Consider the following 13,607-nt stretch of genomic DNA (forward strand, 5'->3'; position numbering starts at 1 on the left):
GAGCAGGGCTTTGTACTGCACTGACCACTGCCCAGAGGGAATGACATAGTCGTGCACCCTGTCTCAGGGCTCTAGCAGTCTAAATCATTTCCCCAAGGCCAGTACAAGTCTTGGTTTCTGGCTTCAACTACAGTTTATTTATTTAATCTCCCATCTTCTGATTTACTTGTGGACCAGGAATCAACCCTCTGGTATTTTATGAAATCATAAGGCTTTTACTATGTCAAACTTGAAATCCAGGTGGACTCAAACCCATCACCACTCATGTTCCAGGAAACCATTCTTACCAGCCATATGCTTGGGTAGCCTTTGTGCCCCTTCCCAGATCAATCTCCTTATCTGTAAAATAGAAAGATACCACCAACTTCACAATACCCTTCCATCACATTGCAGTCACTTAACAAAGCTTAATTACCTACTTACTTTCTCCTTTGAGTTGAGAAGCCAGTACACAAGGCCACAAAACGGTAGAAGTGGGGTCTAAGTCTGGATTTTCTGTCGCCCTACATAGAATATCATGGTAGTAAGTTGAATTGTGTGCCCCAGAAAGATAGGCTGAAGTCCTAGCCGCCTGTGAATGTGACCATAATTGGAAATAGGGTCTTTGCAGATGCAATCAAGTTAAGATGAAGTCATACTGTATTAGAGTGTGGTGTCTATAAAGAAAAAAGAGGCAGGTTTAGGCACAAAGATACACAAGGAAGGCTATGCAAAGACAGAGGCAGAGGTTGGAGTGATGCAGCCACAGGCCCAGGAACGCCAAGGATTGTTGGGAGCCACCGGACGCTAGGAAGAAGCAAGAAAGGATTCCTCTCTGGAGGTTTAGAGAAAGTAGCCCTGCCCGTATCTTGATTTCAGACTTCTAGCCTCTCGAACAGTGAGGAAATAGATTTTTGCTTTAAACTACCCAGTTTGTGGTAATTTGTTCCAGCAGCTCTAGGAAACTAACGTTCTCCCCCAGACCTGAAGCACCGCTGCTGACCTTTCTGTGGCTGGCCCCATTCCCATCAGCAGCCTTTACCCTCCTGCTGATACCCAACTTTATCTGGCTCTCCATAAAATAACATCATATTTCACATGTGAACCATTCTTTTGTTTGTCTTTTAGAGACAGAGTCTTGCTCTGTCACCCAGGCTGGAGTGTAGTGACACCATCATACCTCCCTGCAGCCTTGAACTCCTGAGCTCAAGCGAGCCTCCCACTTCAGCCTCCCAAAGCGCTAGGATTACAGGCATAAGCCACCGCACATGGTCAGAGTTTTAAGGCTTCTTGATCTCATTTTATAGATGTGAAAATTGAGGATCCGAGAGATTAAGGTGATTATCCTGTGATACCATGACAAATAAGTGGAAGTGCCAGACCGAACCCAAATATTCTGACTCTTAAGTCAAAGTTCTTTTTCTTTAAATTTTTTATTGTGAAGTGTAATAACACACATATAGCAATGCACAAACACAAATGTATAGCTCAAGCAAAGCAGCACAACCCACATAAACACCATCTAGGTCAAGGAATAGAATACCGCCTGCCTCCCAGGTGCCGCCTGGCAATCACTCTTCATTTCCTCCCCAGGATAACCACTGCCCCATGCTAGGCCAGTGATTGGACCACACATCCCATTTCAACCTCTGTGTCACTAAGGATCATTGGAGGCAGCAGTAAAAAAGATGGAAGCCTGTATATGTACTGGGGGAAACCCCTGCGCTCCTTCCTCTAAGGCTCAGGATTTCCCTGAAGCTAAGCCTCTCTAGGGTTCTTCCCCATCGCTTTCTTTAGAGACGTCAAAACAAAACACAACACACAACTCTTCACTGGTCTTGACACTTTCAGAATTGTAAAAGCTGGGAGTGGCTGACACATTTTTTTTTTTAAGCAGTAAAACCATAGACTTTGAACAAGAAGGGAGGGAGAAGAGGAGATCAGAAGGCAGACCCCAGGGCTGGGATCATGGATGGTTAAGGAAACAAAGCAATAATTATCAAGTCCCCGAGAATAGCCTGTCCACCACATTCCCCTCCCTTCCTCCTGCCAGAGACATCTCTGCTATACCAGCAGGGGTAAGCAAGACCCACAGGAGTTTAGCCTAATCTTGCCTAGAGGCAGGCGCAAACCACTTGGCTTCTTGTCGCGCCTTCCTGTCTGAGTTTGTGATCCCTCTCTTCGCCAGGAGTCTGCGTGCCTGCTGTCAGTATCAGAGGATAGATAGGGCAGGAACAGGGGAAAGTAAGAAAACAGGGGCTAGTCAGAAGTCTCCAGCCAGGAAATTGAGCCATCATTCCCTTGCCTGACTTCTGGAAAGTCACTTAATGCCTCTGGGCTGCAGATCCTGCCCTCTGAAGCAAGGGCAACGGGTCAAGTCCCTGTGGCAACACTGATGCAGACATGAGATGCTCCCCAGGTTCCCAGATGAAGAGAGACAAACAGAAGGATCCTTTTGTAGTGGCAAGCCTCCAGCTCACACCGCCCCGGGCTGCCGCAGTGGAGACTCAATGCAGCTACTTCTGCAGATGCACCCGCAAGGCAGGAAAGTGAGGGGCTCTGGAGGGAGGACAGGAGCTGGGGGAAGTGACAGCTCAACAGCTGTTGGTTACGATCAATGCCACTCTCCATCTGCTGGCAGTCCTGCAGCAGCCAAGGCACTGGAAAAAGGCAAGATCGTTACAGGACTGGATGCAAAGGCTATCTCTGCTCAGTTGTCCTGTCTGTTTTCCTTAAGCCAGAGCAGGTTAGATCTCTAAGCCCATGGGGAAATTCATACTACTAGGGCTGTTTTCTGGGAAAAAAAAACTATGGCCTGAATGCCAGGAAGACTGGCCTTATGGGCTAGGAATTGGAAGCTTTCCATTTAGTTCTGATATCTGCTACTTAGAGTGTGCTTGAGCAAGTCACTTCCATTCTTAGTCTCAGTTTCTGCACCTGACAATAGTAACAATTTTTAATTTATTGAGCACATATTATGTGCTAGGTGATGAGCTGGATGTGTAATATGCATTCTCTCTAATATCTGTCCTTTCTACCTCTAATATCTGTCCTTTATTTGATGTGAGGATCAAATAAAAAATATATTTCCTCAAAAACTTAACGGAATTACCAACAAACCAGCAATGCTACTCTGAGGTATACACTCCCAAATAATTGAAACAAAGCAAGCCACTCAAACACTTGTTCATGAATGCTCGTAGCAACTTGATTCAAACAGCCAAAAGGTGGAAACAACCCAAATGTCCATGACTGTATAAACAAGCCATAGTATATACAGACAATGGAATATTACTCAGCCATAAAAAGGAATGGAGTACTGATACATGCTACAACCTGCATGTCCCTTGAAGACATTATGCTAAGTGAAAGAAGCCAGACACGGAATCCCATGTTTTATGACTTATTTTATATAAAATATTCAGAATAGGTAAATCCATAGAGACAGAATAGATTAATGATTGCCAGAGAATCATATGGTGTACCTCTGGAGTTACAAAAAAGACTTGAAAATAGAGAGTGGTGGTGGCTGCACAACATTGGGAATACACCAAATGCCACTGAATTGTACACTCTAAAACTGCTAATTGTATGTTATGTGGATTTCACCTCAATAAAAGATAGAAACATCTGTCTCTGTGGAAGTCTGTGCACTGTTTAAAGTCATGGCTCAGGAGCACAGTTTCCATGTGGAGCACCCTCTGCAGGTTGTCTGGCTTTTTTGGTTTTTGATTATTTACAAATAAATAACTGCCAGCTAACTCATTCCTCTAAAATGAGAAGGAATGGGGGCAGCTTGCCTTAACTTTCCCACACAAGCATATTGCGGCCATGCTCCACTACATATGGTTGAATTCAGCCTCCTGGGTCAGTGTTGTTGCCAAACTGCACAGGCATATGTTACCCATGCATACACTGATGTGCCCACAGACTGTGGTGCTCAGGAGCACACAGTTCCCACATGGAGGCCCCTCTGCAGTAAGCAAATGTGCCTGAGAGCTCCTAATTGGCCCATCTCAGGCAATGGAGGATTATCAGTGAATATGATGAGTTTCTATTAACACCGAGCCACTTCATACACAGCAGTGCTTCATCAGGGCTCCGATAAAGGCGAGACAGGCTCCAGAGACAATAGCAAGCAGCAGGCCAGTGGAGAGTGGGAGGCTGCAGAGGCAGCAGCCATAATGCATTATGCGGGTGGGATTTGCTTTTAGCTAATTAATAGTGTGCCACACTCCCTGGCTCCTTCTCCCTAGCTGATCTCCAAGCTGATCTCCACTCCTGCCTCCCTTCAGTAGGGTCCCTGGAGAAGCAGGGATAAGGAGAGGAGCCAGGGCCTGGTAGGGATGGATATGCATCATGGGAAGGAGGGTTGGCTGAATCATTGCTGTTCTCAGCACTCTGGGACTGGTATCCTCCTCCACTGATTACACTGGGTTTTATACTTTACATAAAGATCCCAGCAGGGCTGAGCAGACAGGGCAGTGTGGTGCTGTTCCTGACTCATCAGGCAAAGGCTACTTTCTTAGACTGCCAAGGAGGAGGAGTCATCAGCTCTCCTACGTTCATCCCCCTGTCCCCCCTCAGGACACAGACATCTAGCAGGCATCTGGTCACCAACCTCTGGATTAGCTGCCTTGTTGATTCTGAGCTCACAGTCCCTAATGAACCTAGATAAATTGAACCAGGTGACCCCTTTGAATTGCAAAACTGAAAGAGGAAGTGAGTGCATGCCACTGGGCTCCTTTGCCCTGGGTTGGCGCTGCAGTTACCACACGAACTGCCAAAGGCCCTGCCAGCAGCACTCAAGGTTCCCTCTACCTGGTGGCCAAGCCCACTCAACTCCCGGATACCATGGGCCTTAGATGATGGCTCCTTCGTGTCTCCTTGCATTTCCCCCAGGCCTGGGAGGTACTGAGGCTTCATGAGAAGCTCCTGGCTGCTGACGGCTGTGCCAAACTCAATGGCTGCCATGTGGTTGCCTCAATCATGGCACAGACAGGGGTCTGGATGAGGTTTTGTGGGAAAGGAGAGGGAGCCAGTACAAGCCGTTCAAACTGCTTGACCCATCGCCCTCTCCCATACATGTGAAAAGACACACACATGTGCACACACACACACTCATCTCTGCATACAGAATACAGAAGAGAGGAGAGAGTTTGTCAGAGGTGGTCCTCTGTAGTTGGAGTGGCATCCAGCTTAAAGCCAGGAGAGAGAAGAAGACGGGAGGAAAAAAAAAAAAAAAAAGAGGAGGAGGGAGAGGAGGGAGGGAAGGGAAGTAAACATGAAAGAAACAAGAAAGAATAGGAACACAATCTGACTTGCCTTTACCTACAGCCAGCAGGTGCTCCTTCCCATCCCTTCCTCTATGTTACATTAGAAGAGGGTCTCACACAGCAGACAGGACACTAGTTAAAGCATCAACTTTGTCCCTGCACCCCAGTCACTTCTTCCACTTACTTAAAATGCTGGCTGATGATATCTCCACACATCTCTGAGCCTCCATGGGGCTCCCAGTCTAGGGTTGCAGACACAGGTCTCTAAGGATAACAGTATGATTAGGCAAGCACATCTCCCAGCTACTAACCTTTCAATTCTTTATTTCCTTCCAAATAAAAGCACTTGTTCATGTCAAATCCCACTAATTGGTGATGCTAGCTCCTCTCCTTCTACAAATCCACAGTAGCCAGCTGCAGACCACGGCCTTTCCGAATTAGAGGACCGCCTCCTGCTCCCCGCTCCCTCCCACTCCTCACTGCCTCCTCTTCGGCTCCCTTCCTAGTCATGCCTGCGGCTCTCCTCCCTCCTGCTGAGGCAAGATGGTGTGTCTGGCAGCTGTTAACTCAATGCAGTTTATCAAACTGCTATCTACAATATCCTAGGCATGGGTGCAGAGCTGGGGGAGCTGTTCCTTCTGTAATGTCAGTACAAACCAGGGCCAAAGTCAAAGAATTAGGCAAGAATACAGAAAGAAAAAAAAAGGATAAAAAGGAAAAGCCCTCCTCTTATGTACCCTCCAGGTTTGGTTTTCATGGAAACCTGGTTCTGGTGGACAGAGAGGACAGGGTAAGACAGGCCTGTTGCAGTAGGTAGGGTGGGTCCTGCTATGACCCACCATGATCCAGCAGGAAGCTGGATGCCACATGGAGACCCCAGGAGCAGATCTTTTGGAGTTGAGGCTTTCTGGGAGAGCTCTTTCTCAACTCGTGTTCCCAGGTGGGGAGAGCTGACTCTTTCAGACAAATATGGGTTGTAATGCAGGTCTCAGGGCCAATGCTGAGTGCCTCAGGGGCCACCCCTTTCCGCCATTGGTGAGGAGGGATCCTTGGCAGCAAGAGAAGCATGGATGGTGAGGGGTTGGCAGTGGCTGTGAGAAGCCCGGGAGAATCTTTCTGTATATTTCCCTGAGAAGGATCACTGACAACAGCTCCTGGTGGCCCTCAGGCAGGTGTTGTAGTCGAAAGAACCCTGACTTTGGTCCCAATTTACTACATCCATTAGTTTATTCATCCATTCATTCATTCATTGGTACTATATGCCAGGTACTGGGCTTGTGTTTCAATCTCAGTTCATCAAAGATTCAAATGATTAATTGAGGCTGGGCACAGTGGCTCACACCTATAATCCCAGCACTTTGGGAGGCCAAGGCGGGCAAATCCCTAGGTCAAGAGATCAAGACCATCCTGGCCAACATGGTGAAACCCCCATCTCTACTAAAAATACAAAAAATTAGCTGGGTGTGGTGGCTCGCAACTGTAGTCCCAGCTACTCCAGAGGCTGAGGCAGGAGGATCACTTGAACCCAGGAGGTGGAGGTTGTAGTGAGCCGAGATTGTGCTACTGCACTCCATCCTGGCGACAGAGCAAGACTCCATCTCAAAAAAAAAAACAAAACAAAAACAAATGATGAATTGATTCAAAAGATTGAAATGATGTACGTAGAGGACCTAGTCTAGAGCCTTAAAAAATATTCATTCCCTCTTCTAGTTCTCCAGAAAGAAGGCACCTCCTTCTAATCCTACGCCCCACACCCCAGTGATCTCCTTAAACCAGAACAGTTTTGCTCCTAGAAGATGCTGTTGCATTGAAGTTGATGAAATGGGGAGCTGGAGAAAGAGGGGCCAATGGAGAGAAGAGTAGGTCTGAAAAAAATGTAGCAGGCCGGATAGAAATGCCTTAAGGTGGTGAAGTTTGAGAACTTCTCGTGAGGCTGGCTGCTGGCAGCCAGATGGGGGAGAAACAAATTCTCCCACAGTGTATGTTTCTTAAAGTGATTGGAAATTTAAGAAGTAGGAGATGGGGGAGGGAGTGAATCTTTGTGTATCTTGATTGAAGATCAAAACAATTTCTATTCTTGCAAATTCCCTTAGAAATACAGCCTTATAGGGATTGGGAAAGGAATTTATTTCTTCACAAAGCTTACCAGGCATCCTGGCTGGGAGCCATTTGGCAGTTTTCTCAGCAGGAAAGTTATGGAAGAAGCAACAGTGCCCCCCAAGAAGCTGCAGCAAAAGACATAGGGAGATGGGTATGCCAGTTTCTGCCCCAGGGAACCCTACAGCCAAGGTGCTTTCCCAAGATGCAAACAGGCAGCTCTCTGAGCCCTCCCTCCAGTGGCTGAGGACCTGACCAGCCAAGAAGAATGGCCTAAAACTGTGCAACTCAAGTTGGGACAGCTAGGAGTTCATAAAATCCCAGAGAAGCATGATGGGTCTAGAGCACCATTTTTATTCAAGGAGCTCTGGGGAGGCAGAGAAATTCTATTGAATAAACATGAATGTTTGGTAAGATAAAATGCAAACTTTGCATGATTTGTTAACGTCAAATGTGAAATTTTGTCTTGAGCGGGCTGCTTTAGATTATGCCCCTTGATCACCTGGAGGTACACAATCATCCTTCTATCCCTTTCTGGTTATTTCTTAAAGAAAAGTTTGAACAACCCCTCTTTTTGGAGCTAGATGTTTAAAGATTATTTTAGAGGTCATTGTGTCCATCCCTCAACTCTGGATAGCACTCTCAAATGTGGCTACAGACTAAAATCATCAATCAATCAATAAAAAGGATGCCAGGCACCATCTGCAGAGATTCTGACCTGGAAAGGAGCCTGGGTGTGGGTGTTTTCTGAAGCTCCCTGGTGGTTCTGATGTGTGGCTGGGGCTAAGAACCATTCCTCCTTTATTTAGCTGAGTGTGGTGGCATGCACCCATAGTCCTAGCTACTTGGGAGGCTGAGGTGGGAGGATCACCTGAGCCTTGGAGGTTGAGGCTACAGTGAGCCGTGATTGTGCTACTGCACTCCAACCTGGGAGACAGAGTGAGACCCTTTCTCAAAAAAAAAAAAAAAGAGTGGGGAGTGAGAGAACCATCCCTCTTAAATGGAGGGCTGTACTGTCAGAAGCTTAGAGGCTTTGGGTCTGTTAAATCTCTACTTCTGTTTTGTCTCACAACTGTCAGGTATGTCCTCTCTTTTTTTTCCAAGCTGCCACCACCTACATTCCTACTAAAATAATCTTCCCTTCAATTTTTTGATAGATTAGGACATAGGGTCCTCCTTTCTACCAACCAACTAGTCTCTGGACAAACACCTAAGGCGAGCATTTGCTAAGTATCTAGCCTAAGCCAGATGTATGCTGGATACTTACAATTGTTTCACAACCACCCACTGAGATAGGTGTTAGTCATCCCCACTCTACACATAAGGAAACTGAAGACCAAAAAAATTAAGGAAATGTTCTAGATTTCCAGAATTCAAAACCTTTCTCTATGACCCCAAATCCACTCCCTTTCCAAGACAACAATGATACATTGGCATTCCTAAACAGATCCCTCTTTTTAAGAGGTTTTCTTTATTTTAAAAAATTGTCTAACTATTGCTTTACCATAAGGACTATACACAGGCAAACAGACAATGGAAGAAACTATAGTTAAAGAAATCTCACACATTACTAGGGGTCATTATTCTGGGTTTTCACTGAACTCCAATGGAACTAGAATCCAAGTTCTTAGACCTTTGGATGGGCACGTGGGATATGTCACGCTTCTCACCTTGAAGAAATGTCCCCACCCATCCCAGGTAGGAGCTACCCTGTCTCTTTAGCTCAAGGGAATTCATAATGATGCTACTGCTTAAGTGGTATTCTTGGTCAACTCTTCCCCCAACTCCAAATTTGATTTTTAAACTGCTAAGACTCAGGAGATCTCTTCTGGGATGCTTTGTACTTGGCTTTTGGATGCTGACCTTTTCCATGACCCACTGTGATATGGTCTGGCTCTGTGTCCCCACCCAAATCTTATTTTGAATTGTAGTTCCCATAATCCCCATGTGTTGGAGGTATTTCATGGGAGGTGATTAAATCATAGGGGCAGTCCCCCCATGATGTTCTTGTGACAGTGAGGAAGTGAGTGAGTTCTCATGAGATCTGATAGTTTTATAACGGCTTTTCCCCTTTTACTCAGGACTTCTCTCTCCTGCTGCCACATGAATAAGGACATGTTTGCTCCCTCTTTTGCAATGATTATAAGTTTCCTGAGGCCTTCCCAGCCATGTGGAACTGTGAAGCAATTAAACTGTGAGTCTCTTCTTTATAAATTACCCAGTCTCGGGTATTTCTTCATAGCAGCATGAGAACGGACTAATATACCCTGTGTAAGTAAGATATTTTCCTATCTATCCCCTGAAGATATTTTTCCATAGCTGTAGACAGTTCTGCACCAACCCTGCCCTGCTCTCTTGCTCTTTTTGGGGGTTTGATGATTCCAGTCATCAAAAGTCCTGCTCTACCCTTGGCTAGCTTCTCTCTGGTTTAAGTTACCAAAGTAGATTTACTAGCCTCTAGTGAAATCTAACTACTTCACCTTTCATTTATTCAACTAAGGGTTAGAATGGGCCTTCTACAGGCCAGCACTTGGCCAAGCACTGTGCTAACTTTTGAAGGCACAATGACATTGCCTCTTTCCTCAGTGAGCTTCCAATCTATTAAAATAACCAAGAGTGGCTGCTGCTGAAGGGCCATCACATGGCAGCCCCTCTGCTAGGAGCCTTTGTTCTTTATCTCATTTCATCCTCCCGATGGCTAACGAGGTTACGGTTATTGTCCCCATTTTATGAATGAGGACACTGAGTCTCATTGATACTTAAGCAATTAGCCCAAAGTCGCAGAGCTAATCAGTGGTAGGGCTGGAATTTGAGCATATAACTACTTTCCAAGCCCATGCTTTTTCCTCTACACTGGAGATTCTATATAGCATAGTGGTTAGAAACTCAAACTCTGGGAACAGCCAGACTTAAGTTTAGAATCCCAACTTGGCTATTTAATTACTATCCAATATTGAACAAATTAATTAGCTTTTCTGAACTTCAATTTCCTCATCTGTAAAAATAAGGTATGATAATACCTATCTCAGGGTTGTGGTGAGAATCTCAGAAATGATAGCTGGTATTTCAGCTAACTTAGAGCTAAACTATTTTAGAGCTAATATCTAGGACTGGCGTTTTAGAGCTAATATCTGGGTCTGTTCTCCCCTGCAGTCATGTAATTTCCTTAATAGCATCCTGGGAGCTGGTCTGTCTTATGTTGGTTTCTTCCAACAGCCCGCAGCACAGTCTGAGGGACACCATTAGTTCTTGGCTCATTTGCAGAACAAAGGTGAACATCACGTACAGAGTCACTGAATGGCCAAATCCTCTAGCCTTCAGGTTTTAGGTTATCCCCTCTGCCTCCTTCCTTATTCAGGTATCTCTCCCTGAACGACCCCCCTTTCCTGACTCAAGTGCACTCATACCTTCTAGAAAGTGGTCTTCTGGGATCCAACATGTCATCATCATGTTAACAATATCAAGCATGCAGTAAACACACAGTAAAAATAAGAGAGGCTATCCATTAAAAGAGAAAGGTTGTTCTCTATCTTCTTTTTAAACAGCTTATTGCTAAAAGGAGATTCTAAAGCCCTCAGGCATCTTCTAGAACTTGGAAGTTGAGGTCTTTCTCCTACTGCAGTTCAAAGAAAACAAGTCTTTCTCCAGCTCCAACAGCTTCATGGCTGTCATCCTTCTGGAAAGAGGACACTCTCCATGATGAGGACTTCTAATGGCCCTTTGGTGCCAAGGGAATAGGAGAAAATATCTCTCTTGGAATCTTTGGGACACCATTGTTGGGTGCCAATGTAGCCAAGAATTTCCATTGAAACATCAGACTAGGAAAAACTCCCTCGCTGGCGTCAAGAGTTTTCAGGATGGGCCAGCAGCGGGGTCTGGATTATATAATATCACCATGGTCATCTTTCTGCTGACCTCTGTATATTCAATTCAAGAAATCTGGTTGGGTGGATTTTCAGTCACACCCTCTTGCCCTCCACCTTCCCTGAGTTATCTGGGATCAGAGGCTGGGTCATAAAAGCAAGGGTTGTTGAGTCTTGTGGGAGATGAAGAGGAAGGAAGGGGTTGGTGGCCACAAGAACGTCACTGTGTCTTTGCTGGTGGGAACTTGAGTCAGAAGGGACTTCATTTCTCCCAGACAGGGTGGGTCCAGCATCAGAGGCAATGAGCTTTGCCTAGTGATTGTGGCTTAACCTGTACTTTTCTGGGTAGGGAGGAAATAGCAGTGGCCTGAACCCCTGGAAAGTCTAAAGGTTTTCCTGGCCTGGTTGGTGGTGGTTTTTCCACCCAGCATTGAGTACTGAAGACAGACAGACTCTGTGGGGAGCCAAAAATACAGTTCCTTTCATAACCCTTTACTGATTGCCTACTAAGTGCCAACGCATTGTGTGCCCAGCTGGGACAGGGGCTACAGAAATGCATGACATTGCCTCTCTCTTTAGTTTATTTGCAGTCTAGTGACTGCACAGTGCTGGCTAGACACCCCCTAGAAGATACTGATGTCCTCCTTCACATGTGGACTCCCTCAGCAAGCAATCTGGTGGACATCAATATCTCATTCTTGGCTTCCCATGTTGAAGGCAAGCTCTGAGGGCCTAGATCCAGGAACCAGGCAAACAAAGCAGCAGTGGCCAAAATGGAGGTAGACACCTCCACTAAAGGTTAGAGAAAAGAACTTTTGAACAGTGGGTGGTTCCCTGAAACTCTGCCTTCTGACCTGGTCCCAATTATCCCTTCCATCCTTCCTTCATCCCAGGCCTGCCTTGGAACAGGATGGATAGCTAAAGACCTGGTGCACATCTCACCGCTTTAGAAATGGCCAAAAAACCCCATGGAGAAACTGTCTTTTTGGTGGTGTCCGGTTGGGAAGAATCCAGTCACTATTTGGTTCCCAGGCTCTAGTAACTTTCATTGTTAGTAAATGAAGAATTAGTCAGCATGCTGGAATTTAAAAAAACAAACATCTGTACTCAATGGTGAATCTGTCCAGGCTATCTAGGCTCATTTAAAAGTGTTTCCCAGGCTCGGTTGCCAAGATCATTGTCCTCCACTGAAAAGTGACTGCTTTCTGCACTCAAAAATGACTAGAAAGTTATCCGTGCATTATTCATAAGCATTTTCACAGTAAGGCCATTCTGCTTCACTCATGAGGTCAGAGTTTGCTACATCCAGATTTGCTTTATTATAATCAGGCATTATGCTGAAGCCTTCTTTGTGTCTCCAACACTTAGGATCATGCCCGACACATAGTAGATGCTCAAATTTATTAAATGGAAATGAAATATGGGTGGGCTGAGGAAGAGAACCCCTATACCCCAGCCCCCTCTCACTTTTAAACTCCCCTGCCCCCAGATTCAGGCAGGTTGGGCAAGCGTAATTAATTGAGCTTCATCTTAGTCGAGGCCAGCCCGACAGCAGGGTAGTCACTGCCCCTCCACTTTGCCAATCCTCTGTGCTGGAGTTAGAGGAAAGTGTGTGGGCTTTCAAGTCATGTAGACCAAGGTTCAGATCCTTGTTTTGCCACTTACCAGCTAGTCACTTTATATCACTAAAACCCTAATTCCTTGGCTGAATGCAGGGTCAAAAATTAAAAAAAAAAAAAATCCTGACAGAATGAGGTGACACAACAGAGGCAGGTCGGAGCCACTGCCGTCGCCATGACCCACGGTAACCAGCGTGAGCTTGCCGGCTAGAAGAATAGGAAAAAGCAGTGTGACTCAGTTAAGGGAAAATGTCGAGATGACGGGCTTTCTGCTGCTGCCGCAAGCAGAGGAGCTCAGAGACCAAGCAGCAGAAGCAGAAGAAGGCAAAAGAGAAGAAGGAGGAACCCGAGTAGCTTTGTGGCTTCATGTCCAACCCTCCTGCCCTTCGCCTATGTGACTGGAGCCAGTCCCACCACCCTCACGTTTCCTCCTGCAGTGCCCGCGGGTCCCAGTACCCATGGCCTCCTTTTGCCATGAGTCTGCAGCGGGTCCCTTTTGTGCTTCCTTCCCCTCAGATAGCCTCTCTCCCCCTGGCCACTCCTGGAAGTGGTGGGTGGGGGGTTACCCCTTCCCAGTGTTTTTTTATTCCTGTGGGGCTCACCCCAAAGTATTAAAAGTAGCTTTGAAAAAAAAACACTAATTCCAATGCAAAATATCTACTGTTATCATTGATAACATAAGTAAACCACCTAGTCTATAGTAGGTGGTCAGAAAAGGCTCATTCATTAAGTTTCATCTTTTTGAAATCTCTTCTTAAATTCTAAGAAGAATG

At 45.9% G+C, this 13,607-nt stretch overlaps 1 pseudogene; it reads left to right on the forward strand.

The window, feature by feature from the left end:
- The first annotated feature begins 13,009 nt into the window (after positions 1-13,009).
- LOC129017055 (small EDRK-rich factor 2-like) lies at positions 13,010-13,188 on the forward strand (annotated as a pseudogene).
- Positions 13,189-13,607: the final 419 nt, after the last annotated feature.

The sequence above is a fragment of the Pongo pygmaeus genome, chromosome 1, assembly GCF_028885625.2.
Source record: "Pongo pygmaeus isolate AG05252 chromosome 1, NHGRI_mPonPyg2-v2.0_pri, whole genome shotgun sequence".
Lineage (NCBI taxonomy): Eukaryota > Metazoa > Chordata > Mammalia > Primates > Hominidae > Pongo > Pongo pygmaeus.